The sequence below is a fragment of the Gopherus flavomarginatus genome, chromosome 3, assembly GCF_025201925.1.
Source record: "Gopherus flavomarginatus isolate rGopFla2 chromosome 3, rGopFla2.mat.asm, whole genome shotgun sequence".
Lineage (NCBI taxonomy): Eukaryota > Metazoa > Chordata > Testudines > Testudinidae > Gopherus > Gopherus flavomarginatus.
In genome coordinates this window covers 74,337,475-74,346,259 of record NC_066619.1, presented here as the reverse complement: position 1 = coordinate 74,346,259, position 8,785 = coordinate 74,337,475, and the positions used below count along the sequence as shown (strand labels likewise).

Here is an 8,785-nt window from a genome sequence, read left to right as displayed (position 1 = left end):
AAGTGATTTGCAGAAAAATAACACTCATCTGCAGGATGATAGTGTTATTGTCCACTGGAGGTCACTCTGTCAACCCAATGAATTATAGTTTTTCCCCTGTAAAATGAAAAATCTAGTCAATTCTGCCCTTAAGAGTGTTCTACAAATTATTTTTAAAAGCTCTTCCTTATGATGTATAAAGAGAGTTGAAATGGTGGGGTTTTATTTTGTTTTTTTTTGGGTTTACATTGCTTGGTTTTGTTTGTTTTTTATATTGGAATACCAGGAATGTCAATTCTATTCTTGCTTGTATTTTCTGTGGAGGATGTGACGATCTTGGAGGTTGTACATTGTTAGCCCACACAAGTTATTTAAGAAGGAGTGAGGGTGCAGTAAGGTAGCTACAATAGTGCAAAGTGCTGCAGTCATGTCAGGGTCCACAAGGTTATTGGGCCCAACCAGATGGAGTGGTTCAACACCACTCACTCAAATTTGGTTCTACTGCGTCTCTGTTGGGACAGAAGGGCAGCTGGGTCAAATCTGAGTGGCACTGCAACAGTATATGTAGGGTCACAGTGCCACTCAGGTTTGCCCAGCTGCCCCTCTGTCGTGATAGAGGGGTGGTTGGGCTGAACCTAAGCAGTACTCCCACCCCATGCACCACTCATTACTCAGATTTGGCCAGCACTGTGTGAGGACAGGGTAGGTGATGAGATGGAGCTGAGCTGCTGTGCAAAACTATTGGCTGGAACTACCTAGCTCAAGTGGTGCCAGGGAGCGGTCAGGAAAAAAGGCTGGTTGATGAGTTGTTGCTGGGCTAGAGGTGAGGAGGGAGTGCTGGGGATCTGCGGGGCCAGCGGCTGGGAGCATGTAGATAGAGTATGTTATGGTGCAGTGCAGTGAGCTGTTAGAGGAATGAGAGGTGCTGGGAGGCAGTGGGCTAGGTTGGGAGACTCAGATTTCAGAATCAGGAAGGGGGCCCTAACCTATTCTTGCACTAGGGACTTCTAGGGCTCTCTTATGCCACTGTGAAAGTGCCGAGTTTTAACAAAGACATCCTGTTAGTCACAGAAATAAAATAGTATAAACAAATATACATCAAAAACAGACCACAATTTCCAAAACAGGTGTTTAAAGTTAAGCTCTTAAATCCTTATTTAAATGAAGAGATAAATAAGTGGCCTGATTTTTGAAAGCGCTGATCACCCAATAGCTCTCACTGAAGTCATCCAGTGATGTAGTGTGAATACAGTGAAACACACTGAACACAATGTAAAAAAGCCTTATCTGTCATTACACCCGAACATACTCTTTTTAACAAGGCACATGCATTGACACAAAATGATGAAAAAATGCTTAACATGTATCTGAATATGCACTTCACAAAAACACAATCAGAGCTATGTTATATTAACCAGTCACAATGATGCATGGTGTATAATAGGCAATGTTATAATAAGTCCAAGAGAAAAAGCATAAAAATTTACCAGATCTTCACTCATTCAATAAAAAAGAACCGTGCCTTTATCTGTAGGTTTCACTGAAGCTTAGAATTAAAAAAAAGAAATCAAGTAATAGCCTATTAAACCATCTTCTGTAAGGTTTCTTCCACTTATGTTAGCCATTCATGGCACCTTTTAATTTAAGCCCAGTCTTCCATGAATTCTGTATCATTTTATTCAACTTCCTATTTTCACTTAAACTAAATTAGGTGTATCTTCAAAGATTCATTAAATGTGAGATCTTTTCTTACTATTTTCTGTATTTATAAAGGTGACCATCACTCAATAGCAGGGCACTAGTTTATGTGAGTGGACATTTAACTAAATCAACCACAATTATTTGGAATCTGTAATAAAAATATTGTTCTCTTGGCAAAGAAGCACAATGTATTTGTATTTAAACATGAAGACTGAGGCTTTTACAAAACCATGAGAAAAGACTTGAGAGTTATGTGAATTTACATGGTTTTCTTCACTATTTATCATTATCTGTATTCAAGCAGCATCCACAATGGATTCTCATCCACAGAAGAGTACAGTCCCTGCCCCAAAGAGCTTACAGTCTAAGCTAACAAGCAACATACCAATAATGGAAGAAAGAGATACAGTAAATATCTATAATTTTCATATACATCTTAACATACACAGCCTTTATTATAGGCAGGGCTGAGAATGTCTGGGCAAGGTGATTGGGACTGGGAATCCAGGGTGACAGGCCTAGCACTTGGCAGGCAAGTAGACTGGAACTTGGGTAAGAATCCTGAGAAATGAAGACTGGGTCTAGGTAGTTAGGGAGACTGGACTAGAGACAAGGAGCCAGGGGTGGGGAGAAGCAAGTGGCCTTGGACAAGCAGAGGATAGGGCAGAACAGACAGTGACCACTACAGCATACTCCTCTCCAGAACCTGGAATAGAACCCAAGATCCCGGAATCTCATCATTCCCATGCTGCCAGCAAACATTTGTGAAAGCAAGAGGCAAAGTATCCATAGAGGATGACAATCTGTGACTGCTATCAATTATCCATTAGCTCAAGTGGCAGAGATCTGTCAGTGGATCTAAAATTTCCAAATCCTGCTGATGATCCATGTGGCTATCAATAGGATACTATATGTTAGAAAAAAAATCAGTTTGCTTTATTAAAAATATAGGAAACTAGACACACACACATACCCCTACCTATGTCTAAAAAGCAGTATTAAGGTTTCAAAGTCAAGAACTCAAAAGTTAGAAGATGCCAGAATTAAGGTTGCCTGTGCATATCATAATGCATACAGTCTTTAATTACATGATCACAGAGGAGACTCTGGTATAACCCATGTTTTATTTGTTGAAGAAATTGGAAAAGGTGAACAAGGCAAGGAATTGCAGGAAGAGAAATGATGGTCTCAGGATTAAGACAGTTGAGTTGGATTATATAGCTCTGCCTCTGCCACTCAGTTTCTATGAGGTGGTCTCTTAAATCCAATTTTTCACAGGAGGTCACTAATTTTGAATTCCTCATTTTCTGGGGGCCTGAACTGAGTCACTGGTGTCTGATGTGCAGACATACTGAGCGCTCATAACTGCAACTGAAATCAATGGGGGCTATGCTTTGAATGTATAAAGTACTATGAAATGGTATGTACTTTGAAAAATCAGGTCCTAGATGTCTCAAATTGGATACCCAAAAGTAGTGGAAATTTCTGACCTTCATCTCTCTGTGTCTAAGTTCCCCATCTCTCTCTTTCTCGTGCGTGTGTGTATCTGACAAAGCGTACAACTAAGAAAACTTCTTATACCTACAGGAAAACAAATCTATAATTTTGTTACCTATAAAAACTTGTAAAGCACATTTATGCGTATGTGCATCTTTCAAATGACATATTACCTTCTCGCCTGTCTTGTTACCATTTATAGAAAGAACTAAGTACATTGAGTTTGATAAGTAATTTTGCCCAGTATGATGTCTGGCTCCCAATGATATGCAAGCACCAAGCTGTTAGGTGAAAAAACCCAATTCTTTCTTCTTGTGTTTTTGAGAGAAGAGATATCCAACACTGGACAAAAAAACCTTCATTTCTAAATTGAAAAGCAGTAATAGTAGTGAAGGCTGTGCATCACCAGCCTATTGAAATATGTGCCAACATATGCTGATGAGCATCATAACGCTGTACAAAATGTCACAAACGAGGCTACAAAATACAGGACAAATTAGTTTACATGCATTAATATAAATATGACAAATCTCTTTCACCTTTAAGCCTGTCACACCCGTATTTGATAACTGATCTAGTATCCTTGAGCTTAAATTTTCCAGACATGTTTAGACTCTCAAGTTATTTCTCTAGAGCTGTATTTAACCACAACAAAAATCTGCTGCTGTATTCAAAAAACAAGATAGTTTTATCAAGCCTATTGCATTCAGAGTAAAAAAAAAATGAATATTAAAAAACGGATAGCCATGGAAGCTGTTTTAAAGAAGACACATATATGGACATTGTATAAAGAAACCCATTTTATGCATAAAGTATACAGATAAATAGTAAACGATTTTTAAGAGACTTTTAAGCCTTCAAGGAATCACAACAAATCTTTTAAGCCTACTTTTAAAACATCTTAGAAAAAGACCATTTTAAGACAAATGTAACAGTTAGTACATGTGAAATAAAGCAGATGAGATAAAGTGACTTCATAAAGTGAATTAAAAAAATGCCACTCACTATTGTCTCGCTGTGCATAACTAAACAGGCCCATTTCCCAAATAATAATTTAAAAAAAAACAAACCCACACACATTTTCAAAATGGGCAAACTAAAACAAAGTCTTAAAACCTCCCTGAAGTCAAACATGGAACTATTTTCAGGTGTACTAAGCAATGAACCCAACTAAAGTCATTAACTGTATCTATTCTTGTGACAAAAAGATGAAATTACATCACTACCAGTAGCACCAACCAGATGCACAGAGCAATCCGTAACTAATTTTACACACTGTGGGATTAGTAAAGAACACGTTACTAGATTCATTTGAATAATTTAGTGAGCAGATTTTGCAAGAAAGATGTTCATATAGGAATATTTAACAATGTCTGTAAGTAGCAAAGTGTCTAAAAACCTACAGTACTAATGAATGCTTGAACCATATGGTCAGTTCAAAATTTGTGTGTAAATGTAACTACAGCACATCAGCAGTAACTAAATATGAAATGCATTACAGCTAGATTCTTTTCCCTTTAAATCCTTCTCTGCTCTATTGAGTGCTTGTCTTCTCAATACTGGAGTAAATTTAGCGACTATTAAACCTGGATGAATTTAAAAACATACAGTCATGATCCATCCATGAAGCTTACATTCTTACACTTAAAAACTAGATTCAAACAATTTTAACAGCAATTTATGTTCTTAAAATATCCAGTAAAAAGAGAAAACATTAAATGTCATCTAGCACACTGTTCATCAAATCAGACACACAGATGTGCAGAGCAAAAATTAAAAAAAAAAAAAGATAGGCATTATACTGTTTAATGCCATTTCCTTCTACTAGATTTTATGTCTACAATTATTCGGGTCAATCTTAAATATTGTGCTCTGATGCCAATATGGATTAGACAGGAATATAATTAATTAATTCAATTTTCCTTATCTCTGTACAAATGATAGTGAGTTAGTTTTCCAAAGGGAATTTTTATCTTGTAGAAAAATTACACATTAGGCCCGAGTCTTCTCTCATTTATAACAGTGCAAATTGAAACTAAATCCAGTAAGGACTGATCTACACTAAAAACTTATATTGACATTGCTCAGGAGGGTGAAAAATTCTCCACCTTGAGTGCCCCAGCTATGCCCAATTTTTCACCTCCAAGTGACATAGTTGTGCTGACATAACATCTGTGGCTAGGTCAATGGAAGAATTTTTCCATGGAGCTATCTACCATCACTCAGGGAGGCAGAGTTCCTACAGTGATGGAAAAATTCCTTCCATCGCTGTAGTCTGCATCAATACAGCAGGATAGCTGCAGCTATGCTGCTCTAGCCCCTGAAGTGTAACCAAGCCCTCAGTTAATGGAGTTCCATGAGTGCGCAACTCATGTCAGAGGAAAAATGGATCTTTAAGTTTAGATGATCACATGTCCTAGTTTACTATGTTGTCATTGTTTTGAATTATGGCCCCAGTGCCCTAATCAGCTCCACTGAACCTAATTTTTTCCCTATTTCAGTTGAACTATCTAGGAGGATGTTCAGCCACGTCTGTCTAAAAGGCCACTTTGATGTCTTCTGCTCTATTCTCTTCTTGCCTCCGGTCTTGGCACCCTTTCCTGTAAGGTGCCAGGGTGTTCTCAACTTCAATTAAAACCAATGGGAGTTCAGAACACGCAACACCTCATGAAATCAGGCCCAACAGCCTGATATTTCACCCATCAGCCTCACTTGCTCTGAGTCTCATTTTCCTTTTCCTGTGCTTTGATTCTGCTGCATTACTGAGAGGAAATCTGAAGCACAATATGAAATGCTATCCTGTCCAGATCAGAGGAGAGGAGGAAGTGGATCAGAAAGAAAATTGGGTTGGTGAACAACAGGTTAGGTGACAATAGATGCCGCTACTGTGGCCAACTATGGCAAAAAAGTCGGAGGTGGGAAGGGAGCTGGAGTTGCAGTGAGAGGAGAGGCATAAGAGATTGTAAGGCTGGGGTGGAAAATGTAACATGTCCTCATCTGGTATATGGTGTGTCCCCCACCCAAATGATAAATCTAGTTTAAAAATCACCAACTAAACATTAAGAATCATGAACATGAAAGATAAGATTTTCTTTAACTTTTTCCTAGTCAGTTTTAGGTGCACTGGTACTCTAGCAGAAGATTTTTTTAAATTTCTTTATGTGATTTATTATATCTATTGCTTTAAATCAAGTATCAACTTCTCTTCATTTTTATAGGTAACACAATTATAGCTTTGTTTTCCTGTAGGTATAAGAAGTTTTCTTAGTTCCCCATCTCTCTCTTTCTCGTGTGTGTGTGTGTGTGTGTGTGTATGACAAAGTGTACAACTAAGAAAACTTCTTATACCTACAGGAAAACAAATCTATAATTTTGTTACCTATAAAAATGAAGAGATGTTGATATTTGATTTTAAGCAATAGATATAATAAATCACATCTTTAAGAGGTATCCCTAAAATGCAGGTACGTTAATAAATCATATAAAAATATATCAACCATCATGTGGTTTACCTTCCTTATTCTCTTTTCTATTTTTCCTCTTCTTCCATCTCTCTCTTAGATTTTCTCTCCTATATTTGGTTTATCTCCTTTTTCCTTTCTCATTTTCCTTATTCATTTATTCTATTTTCTTCTCTCTTCCCATATCTCTCTCTGTTCTCATCCCATCTATTTCGTTTTTCCACTGGGACTCATTTCTTTTCCTTTTCCTCTGCATTTCAAATATTTTACATTCCTCCTATTTGCTCTCTGGCACATTCCTTGTTTCCTCAGAGCCATTTACCTCCCTAAATTCATTCCTTCTTCCCTCCTCCAAATATCACACACAAACCCATTAAATGTTAGATGTATTCCAAGACCTTCTGCCCTCCATCTCCAGAAATTTACTCCTGGGAGTTCAAACTGGCCAGTCCATTTGTTTAGCCTAATGGCTCCTGAGATGGGCTCATGCGGTTACTTCATGGCCTTTACCTTCTAGAGCCTTTCCCTGTTTCTACTTCTTTATTCCTGATCTTTCCCACTTGCAAATCATCCTCCCCTGCCTTCTCCCCCGTCCCACCCCCCGACACACACACACACAAACACTTTCATTTATCCATGAGTCTTCTCCTTTCATTCATTGCATGGTCTGTGATTAGCCTGAAGTGTCTCTTTCTAAGATCTCAGGCTGGGGGAGGGGGAGAAGAGAGGAGGACGACAGCAACTGTTGCAGTGCATTCTCCCAGAAGGCAATACACACAACTTCTGTTCTCTACTGAAGGTGAGTGGTGGCTACTGGCTGCTAACATCCCATGAGAGAATTAGGAGTTTTATTTTATTTCATCTCTCTTTGGAGCACAGTGGCCCACATATTTAAAGGTAATTAGGCAATGCTGCACCCACTGTTGTTACACCTAAATGATTTAGGAGCCTATGCCTCATTTTCAAAGGGGATTTAGGCACTCAGGAGCCTAAATCCCATTGATTCGATGAGATTTTGTTTCTTAAGTGTGTAAATTTCTTTTAAAAATGAGGCTTAGCTGTTTATAGCACTGAGCACAGCAATGCCTAAATCCTTGTGACAGTGTCTTTTGTTGGCCAGACACAACAAAATCAAAATTTGCTTCATCAGAACAAGGAAAAAGGTCAAATAAAGCCTTTAGAGGATTATTTTGGCACTCTCTGCACCATTATATTCTAGACGACTTCCTAAGGCACCTATGCCTAATGCCACTACTCTTTTCTTTTCCAGTTCAAAATCAGGGTGCAAAGTTGCTAGAAAAACAGCATTACAATACTTATCCATTTTCAGTGCTTCCTGCTCTCCAACCCAAAAGACAGTATAGACATGACACTCCTGTTATGGAAACTGGAATTTTATTTTGTCCTCTACCTTTGGTTTCTAACACCACAGTGCTCACCATTGAAAAAGACAGTTTAACATACAAAGGCTTGAATATGCCACTTTGAGGCCTATTAAGGCCCAATGTCTGTAAAAGTTTATTGAAATAAATTTTTCCAGTCTAATTCACATTACAATTCTGCATGTTCCTATCAAATGAAATTTCAGGTTGAGTAGATTTCCAAATTAATCTATTAAAATTCAATTCAAATGGCTAAAACTAACTTGTCCTAAGATAAGGTTGGGTTGTCTCACTCCCTTCTGCACTTGGGAGTATTTTCATGAAAGCGGGGTTAGTAGTGGAAGTTAAATTGAACTTGAATGCCCCAGAAGAGTGTTTGGCGTCATCTCAATGCCTTCCCTATTGTGTGCTGAGCCCAACATCCCATGAGAGAATTAGGAGTTTCTTTTATTTCATCTCTCTTTGGATTGTGTTTTGTACTCACTGACTACTGCACTGAGGTATCACAGTTTAGTCCTGGTGAATGGAGAAGATTCACAGCACTGTGCTGTAATGCTCAACTACTTAAAGACCTTCCCACACCAAGAAAAACACTCTGCTTGGAGAGAGTTTTTTTGCTTTTCTGTATTTTCTGCCTTAGTTTTTCATTGGGGAAATAGCATACTAATTTACTTCCTGCCCCATATGGTTTTATATTCATTTGATATTATACAGATATAAAGTCAGTCATTCTCAAATATGTTATTGAAAAGTGTTATGCACATG

The 8,785-nt window shown here is 38.1% G+C and overlaps 1 protein-coding gene across 2 annotated transcripts in view; it reads right to left on the bottom strand.

Annotated features, from left to right (window-relative positions):
* COMMD10 (COMM domain containing 10) overlaps window positions 1-8,785 on the bottom strand; it is a 171,338-nt gene that overhangs the window by 58,662 nt on the left and 103,891 nt on the right. The window lies entirely within an intron of this gene.